Below are 26,104 nucleotides of genomic sequence, written 5' to 3' on the forward strand. Positions count from 1 at the left end.
CTTTTGACCACCTGTCCAGTGTTCTTTCCATTTGCCCCACACTTTGTTGTTGATAGATTTTCTTTGAGGTCACATTGTGAATATCAGAAGAACTGGGGCTCTGTTCAGTAACTCCTTAGCTACTCCTGTCCCACTTTAGATGCTGCATTGAAACTGAAACCCCAAATTATTTCTAAGGTATTTGCTGTGTTACCCAATCCGTCTGCTGTTTTCTGGCTTTTATTAAGATGTGAAGAGTTTTCACTTCAAAGGAGTTTAATTGAATTTTGAAAAAGTTTATAAGTAGGATGTTTTCCCTCTTCTGTGGCATTTTAATTTTATTATCTGCTCTGGTTGGCATTTAAAATCGTCTTGTGCTTTTAAGTTGCTGAAAATTCCTCCCCAAGAAGTTTACTATACTAATGGGTTTTATAATCTAAAAATTTACGATGTTCATTTAAACCTTTGGTGGATGTTCGTGTGAGTGCACATGTGTCCTTTTAGTATGAGTACCTCCCTTGCTAGATTTTTTTTAGAGCGCAAAACAGGGTATTTTTTTTATCTTTTGGGGGTAAGATTTCCTTTCACCAATTCCAGTGTTGATTTTATCAAATTAAATCAATACATATCTCCTTCCCACTTCTATCCCTGTTTTATTTTTTAATAGCCTGAAAATGGGCTTCCTTGGCCTTTTAACACCTGGTAGCAAACTGTCTTTTCTGGGTGTGTGTACACTCGCGTGCCGAGGTTGGTTTCTTTGCCTGCTCACCATTCACACTACAAAGGGCAAGTCCGCCTGTGCAGTTTTTGGAGCAGTTTAAAACCAAAGGAAATAGTACTAAATTGGTATTTCTGTGTCAGTACAGATAACAGCGTAGCACGTCACAGGTGGCGCGTGTGTTCACTGAGAGCTGATCAGCACCGGCTGTGCTTGTGGAAACCCAAGGACAACATTGCCAGTGCTCTCATTCGCAAGTGTTCCAATTGCCATTTTGGGTTGTGTGTTAAGGTGTGATTTTTGTCTTCCTTAGCCTAACTTCTCAGGAGAAAAAAATATATAAACTTTAAAAACTGAGCCTGGATCATATTTTTGTATCATTTAAACATGGAGAAATGCTCGCCTTCCCATAGTTTGTCTTGTTTCAGAGAGCTCAACGATTTTTCTGTTTGTAGACCATTAAGAATTGTACCACAACGTGAGAGCTTGGATGTTTCAGAACTCCCAAGACTCTTTGATTGCATATGCGTTTCTGCTAAAGATAGATGTTTTTCCAGAGTTTGTAGGAGACGTGAATAATTTGTTCAGTTTACTGTTGTCTATGTCTTTTTCCCTAATACCATGTTAACTGTGACATGGAAGGGCATATGTTCAGAAGATCTGTGCCATTTATAGTGAGTCTATCTATAGATGTAAGAGTCATCAAAGGGTGGTGAAATGTGTCCAGGAATAATCTATGTGTCATATGAAGAGGAAACCTTCATTTAACTTGAGTTGGAGACTGGCTATGCTGGCTACTGACTAGTGTCCTTCCTTTTCTGGGCATGTGCCATCCATGCCAGATGGGTATCCCGTAGGTTGAAAAGAGACATTCCCTAGGATAATCATCAGTGTTACTCTCAGCTCAGAAGTAGCTCAAAGACTAGAGTGGTTTGGCTTTTCAAGGAACCCAGGGCAAGTCTCTGGGCACTGTCTTGTGGTGCAATACTGAACAAGGGCCTTACATTATATTTCTTAGAAGAGAACATAGATATTCTCTAGTTTTTTTGATTAATTAGATTCTGCCATTCAGCACATTTCTACTTTTATGTGTTTTTAAGCACATAAACAAGAGACTGGAAACGAGACAGTTATGTATGACCTGATCACAGAAGGATAGACATTCACTAGTGATACTACAATGTGTGGATACAGGATGAAAAGGTGAACGAAAACTTTCTTGAGATACGGACATTTGTCATAGAAGGCAACCATTTGTTAGTCATCTTTGATGCAGAGACAGTGATAGGGAAGAAGGCCTCATCTTGATGCTTCATAGGCACCTATGGCTAATTTTTTATAGCACAAAACTTTTACTGAAATTGAGTTGAAGTATGCTAATACTACTTTTTCCAAGGGGTGTTGGATTTTAAACCTTAAGTCCAAGAATCGTGGTGGTGGTCACTTATTGACAAAAAGACTGAGCCCTAAGAGTATTACAGATTTGTTTCATGAAAGAGGTGTTTTAAATAGCCAAAATAATCTTAACTCTCAAAATCTCTGTAATTCTCTAACATTTCCAGTTTCACTTTGCCCCTGATGTTAACAATAAGTGTGTATTCTTCACATCCCCTCTTAAGATCTGGAAATGACTGAGCGAGGAGTTGGAAAATCGCCTTTTAGATGTCAGTTTATGGATGCCAGCTTGAAAGAATCAGAAATCTATATGCCAGTCTCTCCAGACCTTAGTTCTTTCCCAGGTCATCACTCTTTCTCTGGTTATACTCAATGGTGACCTCTTCGTGGGCCAGTTCAACACTACACTATTTCTCTGTTCATGAATCCCTTAAATGAAATGGATAAATATTTACAAAAATATAAAATACAAATATTAACATAACAAGAAATAGAGCATTTAAATAATCCAGTCTCAAGAAAGATAACTGAATAAATCAGAAATGAATTCCCAGCAACAACAAAAAAAAAATCTCAGCACTAAATAGATTTATAAGTTAATTCTACCAGATATTTCAAAAAGCAGTAAGTTATACTATTACACAAACTGTTTTAAGAAAAATAGAAGGGATCCTACCAGATTTCTTGCAAGAAACAAATATGGTTTTGATACTTAAACAAGGGAGAGACAAAATAGAAAAAGAAGACTATAGATTAACATTCCAAATGAATATTGATTCAAAGTATTACATAAAATATTACCAGAAAGGCTTTAGCAACACATTCAGATGATTGCCAGATCTATATATCTAGCCTTAGTCTCTCTCCTGAGCTGTAGTCCTACATTACAAACTGCTTATTGGAAACTCTGAGCTGGGTATTCCATAGACTTCTCAAACTTACCATCTTCAAGGCAGAGCTTGTATTTCTACCTGTGCCCCTAACCCACTCCTCTTCAGAACTCTCCTGTTTGTGTTGAGGGCGCCACCATCCTTCCCGTCACCTAGGATTGCACTGCGTTGATGTGTTTAACTTCTTACTCTCACCCCGATATCCATTCCGTTGCTGTATTTTGTTGTGTTGTTTATCTCTACAATATTTTTTTGTATGCACCTGTTTCTCTCAACTCACACAGTTATTTAGCTCAGGAAATAATCAACTCTCATTTGAACTATTAAAATAGCCTTCTAATTTATTTCCCTGCTTCAAGTCTTTTTCCCACTCTAATCTCTCCTCCACATATCTTCCAAAACTATTCAGCTCATGCCATTCCACCATTCCCCCACTCCCCATTCCTTTATTCAGTAACCTCCATTGGCTCCCTGTTATCTTGAGGATCAAATATAAACTCTTTTGTTTATTATTAAAAGCTTTTTTTACACTTGGACCCTTCCTGCTTCTTCAGTCTTGTATAATATTCCTCTCCACTCTCTGGTTCAGCCATACAGCCTTCTTGCTGTCCTTTACATGTGATGATCTATCTCACATCTGTGGCACTGGCTGTACCTCTCCTTCCCTCTCTCCCTGTAATACTGTAAACCTGTGCTCTCCATCCACATCTTTGCCTTCTAGAATCCCTGGTTTCCCTCACGCATCGGCTGCTGTGACCAGCTTTTCATAGTTCCCCCAGCTGGTATTAGCATTTCCCTCCAATTTTACCTTATATCTGATTTGCATATGGCATGTATATGTCTACAGATTTATATGTTCTCTCCTTGATAGAATGTCAGCTTCTTGATGGCAGGTAGTCTTCCTTGTGTCTTTGCTAAGCAAAAAGCCCAACATATAGTGGGCAGCTTAAATACTTGTCAATTGATGCCAAATAACTGACTTTTAGCCACTTATTTGTCAGCAAGCTTTGGCATTCTGCCTCCATTGTTTAAAAGTGCAGATGGGGGTGTTCTGATCCTCTTTTTCAATGCTCCAAACCACTTGTGTGCTTTTATACTCACCTACGTGCTTTCCAAGCCTTCTCTTGTCTTTCATTTGGACCTGTAGATGCTCAAGCCTGCCCAGGCCTTTGTTCTTGCTCTGGTTTCACTGGTCCTTCAGTGTTGCCCCTTCTGGTTAGCCATTTCAGCAGCTCCCTTTCCTACGCGCTTTAATTCTTTGTCATTTCCTTATTTCTAACACACTTATCCCCAACTCCCCAACTGAATAATCCCCTCACTCTGTTTTTTGTGCTTCTGCTTCTAAGTTTCTGAGTTCTGCTGGAAGAAGTCATGAAATGCTATACTGACCTGGTTCACTACAAATTTTTTCAGTTGAACCTCAAATGGACTCTCGTCATTATATACAGATATGCTGTTTAGCTTGTAAAGCTTCTTGACAACTTGGTTCCAACCCCTTTCTGGGCTCATTGTACATTGTTATTGTCAGTCGTTTACAACTGTGTCCAACATTCTTTTGGGATTTTCTTGGCAAAGATACTGGAATGGTTTTGCCACTTCCTTTTCCAGCTCACTTTATAGATGAGGAAACTGAGGCAAAAAGGGTCAAATGACCCAGGGTCACACAACTACTAAATGTCTGAGGCCAGATTTGAACGCAGCCAAGACCAGTGTTCTATCCACTGTGCCACCTTGCTGCCTCTGTGATCCTGCTCAATTAGTCTTTTTTTCCTGTTTCTCTTGCACATGACATTTGCATTATTTCCTGATCCCCCTCATCTGCTGGTGTTTCCTCTTCCTAACTTCCTTTTTGTATTTGTATTTATTCTTCTTATATTTATACTATATATAATTACATATGAACCTGTTTTCTCACCTATGAAAAGAATGAAAATCCTGAGAGAGTTTCTGAGTAATTAATGATTTGTTAATTAGTCTAACTGGCAATCAATAAATTGATGGTCAATGGTTTCAATACTAAAGAAGCTAAGGGAGAGCCTGAAACGCCTTAAATCCCTTCTGAAATGGAACTCACCTGACAAGTGAAAATCAACCCTGATTAGTGGACATTAATGAGGAGGCGGGCTAAAAGTCTTCAGCTCCCTCTGCATAGAATTGTCTTGCTCCTGAGACTCAGCAGCTTTAAAGACATCTGGGCAGGGGACGCCATTCCCATCTGCCCCCTCCTGCTAGTTTTCGCCTTCATGAGTGGGACTGCCCGACATTTTAATGGAGAGAATCAAGGATAGAGGGTTCTTACCCCAGACAAAAGCTCACCAGACTGGATTTTGTTTATACTCTAAACAGAAATTAGGCCTTCCAGTTGAGTGTGGTCTTGCCCACCCAGTTAAGAAGCTTGTGCCTTGGGAGACAGGGGCAAATCTCCTCACTCAGCCATTCGCTTCGGAGGCTGACTGACCTTTTCAGCAGTTGGATTTTAACAAAAAAAGGGGGGGGGGGAATGGAGGATCACAAATTAATAATTAGTTATTAATATAGTATAATATTAATTTCTCTCATTTCTTAAAATGTAAGTTCCTTGAGAGTAGGGATTGTTTCATTCTTTCAGTTTGTATCCACAGCTCCTACTGCAGGTCCTGGTATAGAGTAGGTGCTTGTTAATTGTGCTGTGTTCTGTTCTTCTAGGACCCTCTGCTTTATGTTTTCTGACATGCTCACTTTAATAGCTTATTTGATAAATTCACATGTTCCTATGTGATAATCTCTGCCAATTGTTTTACTCCATTTTTCCAGGGAAAGATTCCTTTGATATATGTAGCAATAGGGATGACTGGCTTTCTGATTGTTCATTTCAAGTAAGACACTAACCCAGGAGAAATGTTCACCAAAGGCATTTGCTACTGTCCTAGAGGATATTTAATGCACAGTTCAAACTGAAGAAGTATTTCCTATAAATGGGGAAGTTCTCTAGATTCTCTTTTTTATGAATGACATCGTGTTGGTGGCAGCAAGCCCTGGAACATTTCAAAGCCTCCAAAACGAGATCTCCAATAGCTTAAAAGAGCTTGGCCTGCCTCCATATAGGAAAAACCGAATGATGAATACCTATTTTAAAAATTGTCTTTTTTTATTATGTACTTGACAACCACGAACATTTTGTTATAAGAGCAGGAAAAGAGGCATATAAACGAAACACTGAACTTATATTAGAGTTTTTTTTATGAAACTTATTTTTAATTTAAAATGATAGTAACAGAACTTTCTTGTGTTTGTGTTCCCTTCTTGAACTTCTAATCTCTTTTCTTCTACTTTTCAAAATACATCATTTACTTTTTTTATTGTTGTCTCTCTTACCTATTTTCTGTGCATTGAAAAAAATGTACCTCTTCACCTCAGATAGAATTCTTCCTTTGTAACAAATAAGCATCGAATAAAACAAAATCCACCAATTGGCCCCATCTAAAAATGTATGTTTCATTCTGTTTCTATAAACCATCACCTTTCTGCTATCACATGTGGCACATGCTTCATTATCAGTCTCTTAGAATCGTTATTGGTCATGACATTGAGCAGGATTTTTAAGATTTTAAAAATTATTTTCCTCTGCATTATTGTAGTCATTTATGTAAATCGTTCTCTTAATTGCTTCATTTCAAACAAGTCTTGTCAAGTTTCTCTGAACCCATCCCTTTCATCAAGAACAATGATATCACTTTATATCCACACACCATAACTTGTTTAGCCATTTCCCAGCTGAGGGGCACTCACTTTGTTTGCAGTTATTTACTATATTATAAAAATGCTCAGTCTTTCACCTCTTTGGAGTATTTCTGGCTTGATGGATATTTCAGTTTCATGACTCTGGGGGTATGATTCCAAGTTGCTTTCCAGGGTAGTTGAATCACTTCACAGCCTCAAATCAGTACATTAATTTGTCTGTCCAACAATTGTCATTTTCCTCTTTCGACATCTTTGCCAATCTGATGGATTTGAGGTGAAACCTCAGAGTGGTGTCAATGTCCATTTCTCTTCTTATTACCACTGGTCCTGCAGTCCTCAAGAGTCATCATCCCAGCAAGTAAATCCTCTGAAGAAAGGACCGCCATCTCCACCAACAGCCTCTCTCTGACCAGGCAAGCCAACCTGACTGAAGCATCAAGGTACCTTGAAGGAGAGACAGGACACAGCATTTGCCAAGCAAGTCACCACCACCACCTTGACCACCATTTCTACTCAAACTTTAATGAAGACAATCCAGGACCCTGAGCCCAACAGCCTTGGGAATAAGTGTCCCCAGAATCACCAGACCTGCTTCCAGCTCAGCCACTATGGCCATCTTTGAGGGGAAAAGTCACTGTGAGAAGAGTTCCACCTTCCTCATCACTACTAGCAATAACTGCTAACCAGGGGTGGCCAGGTGGCTCACTGAGTAAGATCACTAGCTCCAGTGTCTGGTTGACCTGGGATTGAATCCAGGCTCAGATACTTAGCACCACACCCAGAAATAACTGGCCATGTAACCTTGAGCAAGTTACTTAACCCCACTTGCTTTAAAAAAAAAAATAACTGCTAACCATTCAGTACTAACAGTTAGATAGGCACAGGAGCCTTTGGGGTGGCAACACCTCCTAGATCATCGGTCATCCTTCTATACCAGTCCTGACGGCCATCATCACAGGGAATGTGACTCCTGTGGAGAAGGGGTCAGCCACCCCAAACTGCTGAACATAGCTGAATCCAGAAGGAGACAGGCTGTAAGAAGCATGTGCCAGACAAACCCAACCGCCAGTATCACTGTCTTGACCACCATCTTGCCTCAGATCCTGATGGAGAGAGCCCAGGATCCTGATCCCAAGATCACTGAGAATAGGAATGACTCCAGCCCAGTGCCCTCTGTCATCGTTCTAAGAAGCAATCTTTGAGCAAATGCGGACCAGGACCAGCTTCTGCAGGTGCTACAGCCACAGTTACTGGAAATCCAGAACAGAAGATTCTTGTCTTCAAGGTCCTTGGCACTGTCAAATGGTTCAGCATCAGAAGCTGATTGTCCATTGAAATGATATTGAAGAAGGGGCATTACCATCTGCTTTTCTGCTGCACCCAAAGGACAACAAAACCTTTCTGTGTGACTTGTAGGTGAAACTTTCCATATGCATTCTCTCCCCCATTAGAATGTGAGCTCCTTGAGAGCAGGAACAGTCTTACTTTTCCATTTGTATCACCAGCACTCATCACAGTGCTTTGCATATCATATGCACTTAATAAATGCTTTATTTATTCATTATTAGTGATTTGGAGAACTTTTTCATATAATTATTTATAGGTTCTGTTTCTTCTATTAAAAATTGCTTTGTTATATCTTTGATCATGTAGCTATTAGGGAATGGCTCTTGTTCTTATATATTTTCTAACTTCCTTATAGACACTAGGCATCAGATATTTATTAGAAAAATTTGCTACAAATATCCCCCCCTTTTAATTATTTCCTCTATTATTCTAATTGTATTGATTTTATTTGGAATGTCTGTTGTCTAGACCATGATATAAATCAAATGGATAAACCCTTTAGAGATCATCTATCTTATAGATATTTTCTACAGATAGTCTCTGAGGGTGAACTGGACCCAGAATGTACAGGAACACTAGAACAAAGGAAATAAGTTGTAGTGCCTCCAATGTGGCAGCCCCTGGGTTAAGTGCTTTCCAAATATTATTTCACTCAATCTACACAACAGCCTTGTAAGGTAGATGCTTTTATTATTCCCATTTTACAGTTAAGGAAACTAAGGCAAAGAGAGGTTAAGTTACTTACCCAAGGTCACCCAGCTAGTAAATGGATGAGGCTATCCAAACTCAAGTCTCATTGGCTTGATGCCCAGTGCTCTATCCACTGCTCCATCTGCTATCCAGGATGAACAGACTGCATTACTTCTAGAAAATTACTATTCTTTTTAATCTCATCAAGCTTCTATCTGAAATAAAGGCTCATTTTTTTTTTAAGTAATAGTGATCTTCTTGTGATGTTGAATGGGCGCATGTCATGGAATTCTGCAGGTTTGTTTTTGTTTTTGTTTTTTGCTTTTTTGGAGGGCAATTGAGGCTGTGACTTGCCCAAGGTCACGCACCTAGTTTTTTGTGTTAAGTGTCTGAAGCCGAATTTGAACTCAGGTCCTCCTGACTCCAGAGCCGGTGCTACCCCATGAATTCTGAAGTTTTTGAAGAATCAAGTTAAGAGGCATGAGGTTTACCTAGTCATTTTGAGTAAACTGGAATACATTACAAATGAGGACTTTATGCCAGTGAGTCTGTAAAGGTGTCATCAGAAAACTATCTGACCCTCCCCCTGCCACATTGGGTACATAGATAGAAAGAAAGATACACCTTTGAATCACTTGTTTTACTCAGTTTTTTGGTTCAGATGTGTGACATCATTTTACTGGGATAATTCTCAATGTGGAAGCTCTCTTCATAGATGCAAATCTTTAATACTTCTATAATTTTAATCTTAAAGAGTTGCTTAGGGAACTGAGGAGTTACAGATTCTGGTCAAAAAGAAAATTTGAATTAATTCTGAGATTAGCTCTCTATACAACACTGTTTAACACAATGGAGGTCTTAAAATATGTGGTTTGTGATAATCTGCTATTTCTTACCTTTATTTCTGTCATTAGAAATAATAGTTAATACCATCATAAACAAGCAATTTACTTTTTGAATGGCAGACTGGAAAAGTCATTTGTGCTTTATTTTTTTTTTTCTCCGCAGAAGTTTAGTGTTCTAAACTACTATTCTAAAAAAAATTTAGGGGGATGGTAGGTGGCACAGTGAATAGAACACTGGCCCTGGAGTCAGGAGGACCTGAGTTCAAATCTGGCCTCAGACACTTAACACTGCTTAGCTGTGTGACCTTGGGCAAGTCACTTAACCCCAATTGCCCTGCCTTCACCCCTCCAAAGGGAAAAAAAAGCAAAAAAAAATTAAGGCTGGTGTTCTAGCACTCATACTGCTTAATCTGTGCACATGTCCCACATTTTTGAAAGTTATCAGAAAGTGTGCTTTTTAAAACGTAAATTTGAAAGTTAATCATATGCTCTATTCTTGCTGAAAGTTAACATAACTTTCACATAACTCCTGACACAAAGGGCTCTTCCTGAGGGGAGATTCCTGAGAAGGAAAAAATATCAGCCTATTCCTGACTTAGCAGAAGTAGGTACCCATTGATGTAGGGATCTTCTCATTGCCCTTACAGAACATGCCTGTGTGACATCTTAACAGGCCAAACTTGTACATGTCAAGCATCATAGGCATTAGAGTGTCATGGCAACAGGATTTTGACACTGTGATGATTCCTGTGAGGATCAGAACTCTGAATTCTTATGAAGCTTTATCAAAATTCTCCTTCCTGTCTTACTGGTTCCACTAGTTGTGTGTTTTATGTGTATGTCTGTGTGCACATGTGCATGCGCACGCACACGTTACCAAAATTTCAGGCCACCAGCTACAGTCAGCCCAAATTTAACTTTTTATAGAGTTCTGATTCACTTTACTATACTATGCCCAGCATGGAGCTTTGAATACTTAGCTTAACAGGAGTGAATAGGCTCACACACACATGCTTCCCCATGTTAAGAAATAATATTGTTTCTGAAAAATTTTAATTCACAATGGCCCTTTTGATCATTCTGCCTCACTACACAGGAATAGTAGGATCCCTGGGATGTTGACAGAAATTGATGGTAATTATTTACCAAGTATCTGAAACGATAAATGGTTTGAAATTTGGTTTAAGGGAACAGTTGGCAGTTGGGTACGCGACCACACTGCAGAATTGTCCCATTTGGGGATACCCAGTACACAAATGGAAATACCCTGTCTCCTACCCCCATTAAGTATATTTTTATAATACCTTTAAAACATATTTGGATTTGAATGGCTTTTTTTCCCTCCTTAAACCCAAATTGCACAAGTCTTCTAGTCCAGCTTATAACTTTCAAAATCTGTAAAGTTGTTCTCTGAGGTACATGCATCAGTTATTTTGAAAGGCTTCAGGACATGCATAATCTCAGCAATCATTTATCAATTATAATAATTACAAACTAATAATCATTCCATAACATTGCACAATTTAATGTAGTCCATGAAATGAAGCATATTGTGCTTTTGAATATTAAATATGGAAAGCAGATATTAATTAGTGATGCTCTCAACAATATAGTATTAGATATTTGTGTGTTTAAGAGAAAAGAGGTGATATTGGGAGTTGAATGTAGTGAATTTTCTTTTGAGGATAAATTTTCCTTAAGTAAATTGGACACAATCTCTTGAAATTAAACTTTTCTAATTTTTCTTTTAAAAGCAAAATTTCATGTTTATGTTGCTTTGGGGGGGGGGAGTCCTACAGATATAGTAAATGACAGCTTGTAGTAGGACATCTCGGAATAATATGGAGATTTAAATATAGTTGTCTAACAGGTAAAGTCAGTTCTTTGAAATCTCTGATGGAATGCAGATTTGTATTGGTAATTTGTTATTTCATCATGAATCTCTTGTACACTATCTCATACTATTTATAATTATTTTTTGTACCATCAAATCTGCTGTTGAAACCAGGATTGTCTAAATCACCAGTCCAGAAATCTTCCTGCTCTCTCCTACTAAGGTGCTTAAATTCCCTTATCTATAAAATGGAGGCATATTGAATATTTACCTTCATCCTAAGGAGACTTTGTAATAAATAACTGTGTCCAACTGCTTTTGAACTAGATAGAATATCATATTAAACTTTAAAAAATCTGTCAAGACCTTTGGTGTTTAAAAAAGATATTTGGTGCCAAGTATTATGGATTGTTATTTTAAATTTTTTTGTTGTATTTTAAATGGTCATTTTGATAATCTATGTGTATATATACATATGTAAGTGTAATTTTATTTTTTTAAGCCTAAGCTTAGCTTCTCAGTTCTTTCAGGGCAATTAGAAAACCTCAGTTTTATGATTTTTTTAATAGCTTTCTTTAAAACTACCTCATGGTAATTTGGGAGTATGAAAATAAAATATCTCTGTATTTTTTTAATTTACCATTTTATGTAGATAGAATTTGTCCCTCTGATCTTGCTTACTTATAATTTTAGCATATGGTATGACACACCTGAGTTGTCCAGATATTCCTGAGAGAAATAATCCTTAAAACACTGTAATGAGAAAAAGGGGCAGTGATCTGGTTAATCCTTTTTAAAGGTTTTTTTTTTGGGGGGGGGGCGGTGATTATACCTCATTCTTAATTTTATTAGATTTCAGCCACAAAAGAAAACTATTTATTCCTTTGAAACACAAGTGTAACATTGATTTCTTCAACAGATGTTTGAATCCTCGGGACGAGGAGAATTGTTTGTTCCAAGTGTTGCCAAGCATGGCATAACTTAGAGATCGGGAGAAAGCTGTAGTTGTGAAAGCAAAGTCTGGTTTCATAGACACGGTGTGTAATGTCACCCTGGTGAGACTAGGCCTTTTTATAACCCTCTTTGATCCTGTCTGTCTCTTAGCTTGGCCACAAACATTGCATTTACAGTCAGTCATTGCCACAAGCATTATCCCCCTTGATGTTGTGATGGTCATGAAGTAAATCACACACTGTGATAAGCAGATTATGAATTCTGAGTGCACACAGTTTGTTTAAAATCTACTTTAAGGACTAATATATCATTTTAGGGAAGACTGTTTGGGTTTCTCTTTAGCTTGAATGTCTCTTTATAGGAATTATGGCAAACCTTCACATTTCAATAGTAGGCATGATTTATTTTGCTAAGCATATCTTCTACCTCTGTTACATATTTTTGTGCTCAAGGATGCAAAACTGTGGAGAAACCTTAGGGTTTCACATGAAGAGGACCTCAACATCAATTTGATATGAATTTCTTCCATTAATATTATTTAATAAATGTTCAGAAATTATATAATATCTTGAAATATTTCTTAAACTACTGTTTTATGCCAAGTTTTTGGGTTTTTACTAATGTTTTTTTAAACATTCTTTTCCTGTTACTCATTTATCTTTACAATATATTTTCAAATTTTTTGTTTTGCTTTTATCTTAAGATCATTTTGAAGAAATTAATTCCAGAGAATAGTAAGCAATGGGAACTACTACCAGCCATCTTGAAAATAACGTTAAGTTAGCAATACTGACAAATTAACTTTAAAAGTAGATTATGAAAGCTATCTTGCAGTGTGTCAGACTTAGTGGAGTTTAAATGTTTATATATTTTGTATTAAACTAAAAGCAGTCATTAGAAGACTGAAGGCTTAGATGGGTCTGCTATGGATTTTAGCTAGGTAACTGAGCAAGCAATTTCTCTAAGATAATAAGGAATCATTACTTGCTTGCTTTCCTCTTTGGATTGTTCAGTTGTTCAGGTCTCCTCCCTACCCTCAAATGAGAGGGTTGAATTCTGATGGGTGAGATGATATCCCTGGCCCCTGGCCCTTTACCTCCCTTCTAGGCTGATGAAGAGCTTAAGAAGAAGATCCAAGTGGATATGAAGAGACGGTTTGGTCAAGTTTAAAGGAAAAATGTTTGATCTTTGTGTACTCATCTTAATTGCTCCAAGACTGCCAGAACGGAAATTAGATTTTAGGCAGTACAGCAATATTGTGATTCATTTCTCTGGGTGACTTTGACCCCTTCCCCTTTTTGCTGTAAAGTACGGTACCTGACACATAGTAGGTGCTTAATGTTTGGTGAATTCAGGCCACCCCCCCCCCCAGATATGTTTATAATAAGTCTTGTCAAGCACGACATAACTTTGGTGTCAATAGTGTATGTATTTTGCAAACAAATGTGGTCTTAACCACTCCTTGCTTGCCTTACAAGGATGTGGAAGAGGTAAATGTGATATGTTGAAATACCTTGAGGTGTTTGGAAGAAATTATTATTATCATGATTGCTGTGATTAGTACCTGTCAGAGCAAGTAATTTTCCTCAGTCCTCTCTTTCTGCTTTTGTCACTGATTCATATTTTCAGCTAGAACGTTCTCTGTTCCGCCATCTTGGTCCTGCCTCCCAGAGTACTTTTGCCCAGCTCCCTGACTTGTTGCCCATTTTTGCAAAACTAAGTACTGTGCTACACCCTGGTCCAAGTTTACGTGCTGAAGCTTTGTTTTTTTAGAGCATTTGGAGACTTAAGATCAGAATTGTTCACCGCATGAAGTGTTGTTCACCCTTCAATGTTATTATACCTGTGAGAGGGTTAGGGTTTTTTGCCCAGCACAAAGGGAGTACTTTACCCCTTCCCCTGTATTTCCCAGATCAAAAGCCTCAGTGTCTGACAGAGGGGAGGCACCATGGCAGTTTCCTGAAGTACAAAGCACATTCAGACAGGATATTGAAGACACTTTTTGAATTTTTTCCAGTCACATTAAAAGTGCTGGCATAACTAAACTCCTTGGAAAACTGGCTATCTTCTAACTTGAATGTCGGGACACATAAGCAGTAAGCTCAGCCCAGACTGTAGTTTGGAGAACATGCCAAGTATTTTCTGGCAGCGGGCGACTTCGAATGCATAAAAATCCTCGTTCTTCTGTACTTTGGTTTCTAGGCAATCTGTGTACATTTTCAAACTAAATATAATGGGTAATAGCTCTATAATGTAACCCCTCTGTGCAATGGCAGCTACAGCAAACCAACCAGGTATGCACCTGGATCTGCAGAGAGGCTGGCTGTTGAAGCTGGGGACAGAAAGTCAGGAGCCACCAAGTACTTCATTTTCACGACATTGTTTCGAATTAATCTCATTTCAGGTCCCAGAGTGCAAATAACATCATGACTGTTAATAGAGGAACATCATAAAGAATAGATGCTAATTTTTGTTTTAATAGCAACAAAGGGAATATTTTTTTAAATAGCTTTTAATTGTGGCAAGAGAGTCTTAGAAGCCATAGAACCTGTAAACCTATTTAAAAGTACTTCCAGACCAGACAGTAGTAGCTGGTTATTTGTTCAATGCTGTCTTTTCTACAGAAAGAATCTCTAGTCCCTAAATAGTATGATTTGTACTGTATTCTTAAGAGTTAGGCTGTGCTGGAAAAGGAACGAATTGGAGAGTCCAAGATTTCACTTTAACCGGGACTAGTTGGGGTGAAATCTCATGGAGATTAGCCCAGGAATTGAATTATTTAATACCTTTGTTTGTATGTGCAGATGATTGAGTTTGCTGATGAAGCTAAATTTGATAGTTGTTAACTCCTTGGAAGATAGACTTCAAAGTGACCTTGATAAACTAGAGAAGTGGCTCCTCAAAACGTGTATACGCTTGGAAAGAAAAAGAAATGCCACCTAATAGAACAGAAGAGTCACTATTACATGGGAGAGGGAGAACGTACAGGGTTATGACGGGAGAAAAGGCACAAAGTTATTTTTCTGTATGTTCAGTTTTAGGTTCTTATTTTGCCATTCTGTGTATTTATTTTGACAATTCGGGATTCCACCTCGAGGGACAGAAATCGAGGAGGTCCAGAGGAGAGCAGCACAGGTAGTCAAAGGCATGGGAAAATGGTCTTCATGAGAAAATACTTTTAAACAAATGAATTTTGTTGAATCTAGAAAATAAACAGTGGCAGAAACAAAATCATAAGTGTTTGAAGGATTAATATTATGTAATGGAAAAGTCTCTGGCCTGGAAATGGGGGTGGCTGGGTTCTAGTCCAGGCTTTACCACACAGTTATAGCACACATCACTTAACTTTTCCTGAGGCTCAATTTCCTTGAATCAGACTTGAATTAAATGCCGCATAACATCTCTTTAGCTGGAAAAATTCTGACAGTTATTTTTAACTTTCTCAGAAAACAAAAGATTTTTAAGAAAGGAAAAGACAAAGCATAAACAATTCTTTAAAAATAGCAAATAAATAATAAGCATACTGTGTAACCAGCTTAAAAAAAAAGGAAAGGAATTAGTCAATGCATTTATTGTACTTTTACACTGCTGTTGCCTCACGCCTTAATCAAAGATGTTGATGCTACCTTCACACTATGTCTCATCAGTTGCCTTCTCTCTCTGCTCACACGGATGGCACCACCACCATGCAGGCCATCGCCACCACCAGCCTGTATTCTTGTATTAGCCTTCCAACTGGATTGGCAGCTTGTGACTTCTTCCTTTTCCAGTCCATTTTCCTCGTGTGTCACAATGATCATCCTAAACATTCCTAAACCTCCCCCATCCAAGAAATCTTCAGAGAGACTTTTTTTGGACCTCTAGAATAAAATACAAGCCTAAGGCCCTTTAAACTCTGGCTTCTTTGGCCAACCACTTAGGTTTATTTCATATTATTTTCTGTCATCCACACTTTATTGCTGACAACTTGACCTGCTTGGTGTTCCATCTCCTGAAGTAGTCTGTTGTCGCCTCCCATCTCCTAGAATCCATAGCTTACTTCTAGGCTTAGCCTGTATGTTGCCTCCTGTCTTTCAAATAAATGCCTTTTCTGATTCCCCTAATTGTTAAAGTTATCTCACTCTGCAAGTGGCCTCCCAAATACTTTTCTTTTTACAATGTATCTCTGCTTCTACCCCTAGTAAAATGTAAGCACCATGGGGGGTTGGGGGGGGGAGCAAGGACTATTTTTCATTTTGTCTTTATCTCTGAGACCCTAGCACGATGCCTTGCATCTATGTGAATTAGATACGTCCTTACTGGCTTGATTTGGATGAAAATCTGTGTGGAACTCTTAATTCCTCATGTGGAATCCAAGACATGTAAAAATCCCAAAATAGCCTCATAATCTCAGAGTTTGTAAAAACCTTCAATATTGTCTTGACCAGCCACTGTTTGAACATTTCAGGTGAATCATAATGGATCCCATTCCATTTGGGGGTTCCCCTAAATGTTAGAAAGTCTTTATATTAAGTGAAAAACAACCTCCTGCCAATTTAAGCTTTCATCCTAAGTCTGCCCTTTGGACTACCATACAGCCTCTAGTCTTCCAATATCTGAAAGATCTTCGTGAAGCCTAGGTTTTCTTCTTTCTAACCTAAGCATCCCAGTTCATTCAGCTATTTCCAGCATGGCATGTTGCTAGATGTATATTCCTTATTGGTTTGTATTAAACACCTACAAAGATATCTGGGTTGGAATCCCCCTGGCTACTTTTATTATTTATTTTTATTTTATGCTACTACTATTACCTGCGACAAGTCACTTAACCTCTTAGGCCCCCAATTCCCAGATCTGTAAAATGAATGAGGGGTTTGGATTAGGCAGCCTCCAGGGTCCCTTCTCACTCTGCATCCCAGGTCGTCTAGTCCAGCTCTTACAAACTAAGTAGGAGTTTGGCTGTCTCACCTTTGTTGTGCCATCAGTCCATATACCTGCAGCAGTAGAAACAGTAATGAATGTGCTTACTATGTTCAAAACACCGTGTCGAATGCTGGGAATATAAATAGAAAAAGCAAGACAGTTCCTGCTTTGGAGTTCACATTCTAATAAGAAAGACAAAGGTTTCAGCTGCAAGTCAGATGGAAGGGTGCGGCAGCAGTGCAGTTGGTAAGGCATCTTGTTTTGGAATATTTCTGCTCACAAAACGTTATCTCTTTCTGACATTGAGCCATTTGACAGTGCCAAGGACTTTGGTGGCATTCGGTTTCTTTTCTGGATCTTCATTGGCTGTTCCTGTTGTGACGGCAGTCCCTGCAAGAAACAGTTGGCTAGGTAGCAAAGGGAGGATTTCTCTAAATGATGAATAGAAGTGCTGGGCTGGAAGATCTGGGGGCCTAGGGAACGACACTGTTCCTGGGGCTCTTGGCTCCCATCAAGCCCCAGGGGAGGTGGTCCTCAAGGGGGCAACAAGAGTTTGATTTGCCCAGCGCATGCCGCCTCCTGCCTCCTTCTCAGTGCATGTGGCCTGCCCTGTGGGGAACAGCTGATTAGTGGTTGATGTAGACATGGCTGGTGCCTTCTCCATAGGCATTGCTGTGCTGAGTGATGGCTGTAAGGGTGATCCCAAAAGCAGAGCCATGGTATGAGGAGCACTTTCACGTCCAGGGTCATTGGGATTAGGAAGATCAGGGTCCTGGGCTGTATCAGTGGAGATCTGAGGGGAGGGAGCCGTCCAGATGACTGGGGGGGGGGGGTTAATTCCTCTGACACATGCACCTTCTTATCTGTCCTCCTGGGTCCTCTTCATCTAGGTCAATAGCTTCCAAAAGCCAAGTACATCAGGAGCCAGATAACTAGGCAAGAATGATGATCTGTTTTATTTCCTTTGGTCAGTAAACAAAATTTGAGACTTTTGAAGTTCTTTTGTGATTAATCATAAGAAGCTAGGGTCTAAGTGTGTGACTTCGATGATGTAGGGAACTCTCTGTTTCATTCCCCTCCTTTGTGAAATGGGGATAATCAAAGTAACCGTGTCACAAGGTTGTTGTGAGGCCCAAGTGAGGTAACGAGTAAAACGCTTTGCTAACCTTAAAGTGCTGTACAAATGCTTAGTGTTATTATTATTGAAATAAAATTAGGAAGAGGGAAAGATTTAGGCAAAACATTTTCAGGGAAAATTTCTGTATTGGACATGCGTTCTAAGATCGTTTGGCAGCATCCCATTGCAAACGTCCAAAAGGTGTGTGATGATGAGGCAGAACAGCAGCAATAATAAAAGTTTTCATTTATATTGCACTTTAAAGCATGTGAAGAACTTGACAGATTCTGTTGCATTTTTATCCTCCCAGTAACCCCATGAGAGATGCTATTATCGTCCCCGTTCATAAATGAGAGAACTGAGGAAGACATCCAGAGCAGGGGTGGGGAAGCTGCAGCCTCGAGGCTGCAGATCTGTGAAGTTTGGATTCAAAGAACATAGAGGGCCACGTGGGCCTCATCCCTGGGCTGGAGACTAAGCATCTTGCCCAGAGTCAAACAGCTAGTAAATTGTTTGAGACAAGGTTTTAATGCAGATCTTCCTCACTCCAGGTCCAGTGTTCTATCCACTGCCCTACCTGTCTGCTTCTACTGAAGTCTCCAAAAAAGGAGACCCGCAAGAAGGCCCAGAGGGGCTGATAGGGGATTAAGGCATAAATGATGGTATCCGGAAAGAGCATTATCATAAAAAGCTCAGAAGGCGAGAACACACTGGAAGAGAAGGGATACTCGGCAGTGTCAAATGCTTCAGTCAAGAAGGACATTAAGACTTCGAGACGGTCACTTTGATGATAAAGAGATAGCATTAGTAACCTTGGAGAAAGATGAGGTCAGAAGCTCATTGCAAGGGGTTGAGAAGTCAGTGGGAGCTGAGAAAGTAGACAGGCTTTCTCTAGGACCGACTGTCACAGAAAGAACAGATAGTTTGGCTGTGGTTCATTGCCACTTGCCTTGTGGAGTATGAGGGACATTGATGTTAGAATTCAGGTGCCAGGTCCGTGTGACTTTTTCCGTAGCCACTCAGCGGCATGCGAGTGGGTGCAGAGCAGGAAGACGGTGGGAGCCGTGGGAAGGGATAAAAATGTCCTCACAGATGACAGTATGATGCCGTTCTTCTTGCAGGTTCACATTCAGGTCGAGTATGGTCTGATGCCTGTGAGTGGCTCCTTGAAAACAAGCTCAAGCCAAAATCCTTTCCTTTTTGATGTTTAAAGCCTTACCTTTTCATTCTGCTTCTCATTTTCCACTTTGGGAATTATTTTTGTCATCATGGAAAGGTTTTTGGAGAACCAAAGGCAAATGAACACCATGTGATCTGCGTCCTGGTGTGCGAGTTCTGCTAATAAAGCAGGGTAATTGAATGCAAACCCAAGTTTTCTTTCCAGCATTAGAGTCTTGGGAGAAAGGGAAGGGGGGGTTGAGGTAGAAGAATAAGGGATAAAAGGCCAGGACTTTAAGATTGTCCCCAGCTGCTGTGTGCCCTGAAAATTCCCTCTCTGAAGTCTCAGTCACCAATGAGGACAGAAAAGAGAAATGGGAATCTTCTCTTCTAATTCTAAACATCTTTTGAGATCAACAGCCACTGATGATGGAAGTTGCATTGCTTAATGACCCAAATATATGCCTTTCCAGGGCCTGTGTTCATAGGATTACAGGAATATCAAATACAAGAAATATGGGGGCCAACATAATGCTGAACAGTACTTTTCCTTAACTTTTGTGACCAGCCTAGTCAGTTTCTTGCCTTTGAAGCATATACACATAGTTTTTATACCATAGACAGAGGGACAAATTAATTCCTCCACTTTAATTCCTCCATGTACTCAAAGGCCAAAAACTGGTCAACCAAGTGAGTAATAATTTAGTAAATTCCTTCTTGTATATAATAAATAGCATCCTAATGACTTCGAAGAGTTAATGTACCTCCCAGTGCACTTAAACTAGGAAATCCTTTTATTTGCTTGATAAGACAGTTTCCATTCTTTCCTCCTGATAAAGCTATATATATAAACTTTTTTTTGAGAAATGCTTTTTTGTCTTCATATTGCAGTCATTTTTTTCATCTGATGTCTATTTTTGTCTCCTTTGTTATCTTTGGTCAGGGACCAGCTTCAGTAGAAATTTTTCGGTGTTTATGTGGATATAGACTTACATAATAAAAACATACATGCATATTTATCGTATCTGGTAGAACTGCAGTTGTTTCTTCCACTTTTTGTTAACTGTACAGCCCACTCATTCTGCTTTCTAAAATAGAAAGCCGCTTTGTGGTGTCACTGTGAAATTGATTTTTCTTTTAGAAGACCTTGCCAGTTAGAAACGAAAATATTTCTCTTTGGGAAGAAAGGAAGAGTCTACCTCGGCCTTTTGGCTTGAAGCAATATTAGAGGACGTCGACTTAAGTACTGAGTTTGAACCCCCCTTCTAGTACATACTAGCCCTAGGTTTTCAGGGGAAAGTATTTATAAACTTTTCATGCCTGAATTTCTTGTCTGTACAATGGAGATTTTAATAAACATGAAGCGTGTACCTCACAAGATTGTTTTAAGAAATGACAAACCTTAAAGTGCCATGTAAATATCAGTTTTCTTTTAAAAATAGAAAATGTTTTTTATGAAGAGGTCAGTTCACAGCAGGAAAACAGGAAAGGAGAAACTTTATTTAAACAAAGTTTGCCACTTATTAATTACACAGACAGAAAAATTCTGACATAGGCCCAGTGTCTTGGAAGCTTCGTAGAACTGTGTGCAGAGTTCTCAGGAAAGCATGACACGAACGTACAAGCCACACAGAGATCTTGCCATATGTGTTGAATTGAGCACAACTTTTCTGCATTTAATGAAAGCTTTAGCCTTTAGGGGTAAATAAAACATTACTAAACAGGGATGGACGGAATATTTTTTTACTGTCTATAATAATTAAAGCCATGAAAAAGGTGGTAGGGTTATGTTACATATTAACTTGAATCTCTTTTAGATTTGATCAAGACGTTGTTGCCCATGGCATTTCATTTTATTTTTGTGGTTTGTTTTGTTTGTGAGTTTTTGCCTTTACTAGCTTTATGATTTCACTGTAAAGGAACATGGCTGGCCAGATTTCTGAAAGGGGACTTTACCAGATCTAGCCACCCATCCTTTTTTTTTTCCCCAATTTCCATCACACAAAATGTGGGTACTACAAAGCACCTACTAAATCGCGGAACTTGGGCCTGGAAGTAAAGATAATTGGAGTGTGGGGGTGGTGAAGGAGAGGAGCCTTCCTTACTTTCAGAATGAGATAGAAAAATCCTGGGTGCTCCTAAAATTGAGGGTTAGAAGAATTTGTTTTTATTATATGCAGGGCCAAACAGTTTAAAATATAGGGCCAGTGATTTGGGCCCAGAACTTCGGTCATTAAAGAGTGGTAGATGCCTGGCAAAAGGAAGGTGTGGTTGCAATAGTGGGTTTTGTTGCAGTGACCTCATTCGGGTGACTCAGTGTCTTTGTAATGATAGTGGTTTCTTATGGCTGCTGCTGGGAAATTTATCCAACTGCCACAAAACAAGACAGGAACAGTTACTCATATTTTCTTACTTTAAATAATGCCTACCTAAGTGGTATGTTTCACATTTTAAAAAATCCTCGTTTTTTTGTGGCTAGCTTTATATGGTATCCTGTAACTTTAATTTGGGAGAAGAGAAGGAACATTGCAAGACAGAGAAAAATGAACTCGCTGCCATCTTTTAATTACTACCTAAAATAAATGGAGTAGCTCTTGACTGCATGGAGTTTGGGGACGAGCAGAATCCAAGAGGGAAGGTCTTCAAGTGTGAATTTGAACGAGTCACCTCACTGCTCTGTTCCCCGTCTCCTCTACCTACATCACAGTGCTGCTGTGAGTCCAGATGATTGTGAGGTTATTTGGAAGAAAGTCTGTGTAAATGTGGAAGGCTCACAATTCCCTAAGTGAAACCATGTGTAATTCCATATAGCTTTCCATCAGTTTAAGCAAAGATGCTACCACTCAGTAGAGATTTGTGAATCCCTTCCGTGTCATATTCTCATGTTGTATTTTTATTTTTATAAATAGAAATATCTGTTAAGTGAAAGGTAAAGAATGGGTTTCCAGTAAAAATAATTGGGTAATGACATTATTTGGGAGAAAATGCAAACACACATTTCCTTGTACTTAATTATAGTAATTCTTCACATGACTTGTTGGATTATTTTTCTGGGATAGATAAGGAATTCTCTATTGATAACTTCGTTAGCTTGTGAAATTGAGTATGCACTGTTTTGAGAAATATACTTTCTGAAATTTATATAGCCTCTGAAACTTCACAGTTAAATCATTTAAAAAATAATTTTAAAATAGTTAAATTAGCTGTTTCTAATCAGTGCTAATAAGAATTTCATTCCTTATACACAAATTGCCTCCTTGTGTTTTGATTCAATCCCACCCATTTTACAAATGCACACCCTTATCTTTAAAGGACAATGTTTTGTTGAGAAATGCTTTTTTATCTTTATGTCACAGTCTTTAGTCACCATATGCCCCTTTTGTAGCAGAAAATAATAATCAAATCTTTAAAAAATTGTTTTTTTATGCAACTGGCAAATAAGATATACAGGCACTGGGATATAGAAATCCATGGGGGGGATATTAAGAGAGAACAGATTGGGGGAAGGGGCATTCAGTAGGCTTGCTATCTTGGTGTGGGGGTAGAGGAAATACGGGGAAAAAATTTGTAACTCAAAACCTTGTGGAAGTGAATGTTGAAAACTAAAAATAAACAAATTTATCTAAAAAAGAAAATAATAATCAGAACCCTGATAGTGTGCCCTGGCAGGCCCTTCTCCAGGACCTCCACTGCTTTTTTCCATTACTCTTAGAGTTTTGGTGCTGTTTTCGTTTCTGTTTTCAGTCATTGTTTGTATTGTTTCATTGGTTCTACATCGGTTCATATAAGTCTCACTATGTCTGACAAATTCATTTTGGTCATTTGTTTTGCTGCACAATAGTAATCCATTGCGTTCTTATGCCATAGTTATTTTCAACCTTTCCCTGATCCTAGGTACCCATTTCATTCCATTCTCTCATTAACATATTCATAGCAGTATTCTTTTTGACAGGCACAGTGGAAAGGGGACTTGGCTTTGCAGTGAGAGGGCCTGAATTCAAGTACTGGCCTCGCCACATGTTATACTATCTGACTTTGGGGAAATCATTTGATTTCTCTGGGTCTTAGTTTCATTTATTGTAAAATGAAGGGGTGGGATTAGATGGCCTTGAAGTCCCCTTTCATCTTTAAAATCCAGCATCTGTGGTATCTATTTGACCTTGGTTTCTGGCTGACATTCTTAGGGTCACTGGATCAAAAACAGCTTAATCACTTTTCTTTATGCCTTTGTTCTTAAAGGGTGAGTGTTGATGGGTCAGTGTATGGTAACCACCACTAAGAAATCAACACAAAGTGCCCCACTGTGGTACAGAATATGTCTTTAGAAAAGCAGATGGTGCCTGAAGAAGCATTGGACAGTGCATCACAAAGTGGTCACGTGTGGTCTTGTTGGCAAGGTCTTTGGCTTCTTACAGAATCATAGGATTGAGAGCTAGAAACGTTCTGATAATGTTAGGATCATCTAGTGCAGGGTAGGGGGGATCTGTGCCCTCAAGGCCACGTGTGGCCTTTCAGGGCTTCAAGTGAGGGAGGCCCTTTGATGGAATCCACACTTCCCAGAAGAAATACCCTTAATAGAAGGATTTGCTCTGTAAAACTTGGACTTCGTCAAAAGGCCATACACAGGAATCTAGAAGGCCACATGTGGCCTCGAGACTGCAGGTTCCCCACCCCTGAAGTGCAGCCTTTTTCATTTTGCATGTGAGACGCTGGTCTCGAGTGGTAAGTGACCAAACTGCTGTTTGACCACAGGTCCTCTGATTGCCACAGTGCCCCTGCCACTGTCCCCACTTGTTCATTGTGCATTTGCTCATGACCGAGTGTTCCCTTTGGAGGCACTTCCCTCACTGCTCTTAATAACCCAGAACTGTCCATGTGTACCATCTTTCAAAAGCCAGGATTACTGCACCTGCTCCCACTTTTTCTGCAAATTCATCTTTTTTCATCCTTCACTCAAGTCTTTCTCACTTTGTCACACACACTTCATTTCCCTTTGTTATATTAATCGGACTTTCATTACCTATCCAGCCTGTCCTAAGACTCAAAACAAATTTTAAACCATGAAGCTTTAATCAATTCTCCTCTTTCCAACATAATTCTTGTTATTACTGTTTTTTTTCTGTAACAAATCTACATTAATCCATTGGCCAGTTGACAGGAATTTTGACTCTTCCTTTATAAATCAGTCAGTAAAAATTTATTAAACACCTACTGTATGTCAGGCACTGTGCTGAGAGCTGGGGACACAAGGAGAGGAAGAAGCCTATCCCTGCCCCCAAGGAGCATTCCTTTCTCTGCCGCAACAAGCACAACTTTCTACATTCACTTCCATGTTCCTGGTGATTCAGACTTTCTGGCGTTTCTGGCATTTATGATTTGGAGATGAATACACCCAAGATTATCTCAGTAACACTCTCGGATTGATGGCTGTGTTGGGCAGCAGTACACTCTCTTTAGGGCATTTGTGTGAACTAGACAACTGTGTACTAATTACATCGTTTTTAAGGCTCTGTGGGGCAGTGTGTCCACCCAACAATGCCTTCTTTATTCTAATTTTGAACTCAGTTGACTTTCCGTCTACATTAAGTACTGTCCATAGCTTTTATGTCACTAGCCTGATGTTTTGATAATCTTCTATGTGAAACTTTTAAAGATACCAACCTTCAAGAGTCTCACCCAGGCCATTCTAGGGCTTACACATTCAAACAGGCAAGACATTATGCATTAAAGGATTACTTTATAACTGCTGCCTTCTGTGGCATTAGGTATTTTGTGTTTAGCCATTGTACTTGGACAAATTGCATTGGCTTTCCACTGTATGGCAGAGCAGCGTGCTCCTGAGGGCTGATGCTGGTTGTCTGATCACACGTGTGTGTAGCCCTCACCACTGCTCTGTAAATACAGGTTGAAATTAAAGCAAGTAGCAGGGAGGCAAGGAGGAGAAGGGAGTTAAAAAAAAATTCCCTCAGGTATGGACTGCGTTGTCTTGCTGAACTAATGGTCAGAACATTAAGGAGATGTATTGGTGTGTCCCTGCTTGTGAGCATAACCCACCTGTGGGCAGATGTCTAAATGCTGGTGCAGGGATAATTGTCTTCCTCTGGTGTTATTGGCCAAAGAGAGGGAATGCTATTTGGTTAATAATCACATCTACCATTAAACGTGTTTAGTGTTTCACAAGTTGACAAAACATTTTCTCATCTCATGGTCCTGTGGGATAGGTAAACTAGATAGCTTTTTTTTTTTAATGGTTCAGGAAAATGAACTTTAGATGAAGTGAGTGGCCAAGGTGATACAGTTGAGCTAAAATCTCGATCTTCTGACTTGTAAGGTTTTCTTTTCGCAGCAAGCAACCTATAGGAACTACTAATATGAATATTGAAGAAAGAAATGGACTGGGAATCTTATGGAAGCATCACCATTTGGCTCAGGGATGGGAGTGGGTTCTGTGAAGTTTCTGTATGTAGCTGTCACTTAGTGGTGCTGTTGAGTTTTGGGATATTGGCATTTGGGCATGTTTCTATAGTGTTGACTCAGTCTCAGCCTCTCGTATAA

General features: G+C 39.2%; 1 protein-coding gene across 8 annotated transcripts in view; it reads left to right on the top strand.

Annotated features, from left to right (window-relative positions):
- AOPEP (aminopeptidase O (putative)) overlaps nucleotides 1-26,104 on the top strand; it is a 567,977-nt gene that overhangs the window by 459,070 nt on the left and 82,803 nt on the right. The window lies entirely within an intron of this gene.

Source organism: Petaurus breviceps, unplaced genomic scaffold, assembly GCF_028583685.1.
Source record: "Petaurus breviceps papuanus isolate PSGF00001 unplaced genomic scaffold, PetGlider_PUasm1.0 183, whole genome shotgun sequence".
Classification (NCBI taxonomy): domain Eukaryota; kingdom Metazoa; phylum Chordata; class Mammalia; order Diprotodontia; family Petauridae; genus Petaurus; species Petaurus breviceps.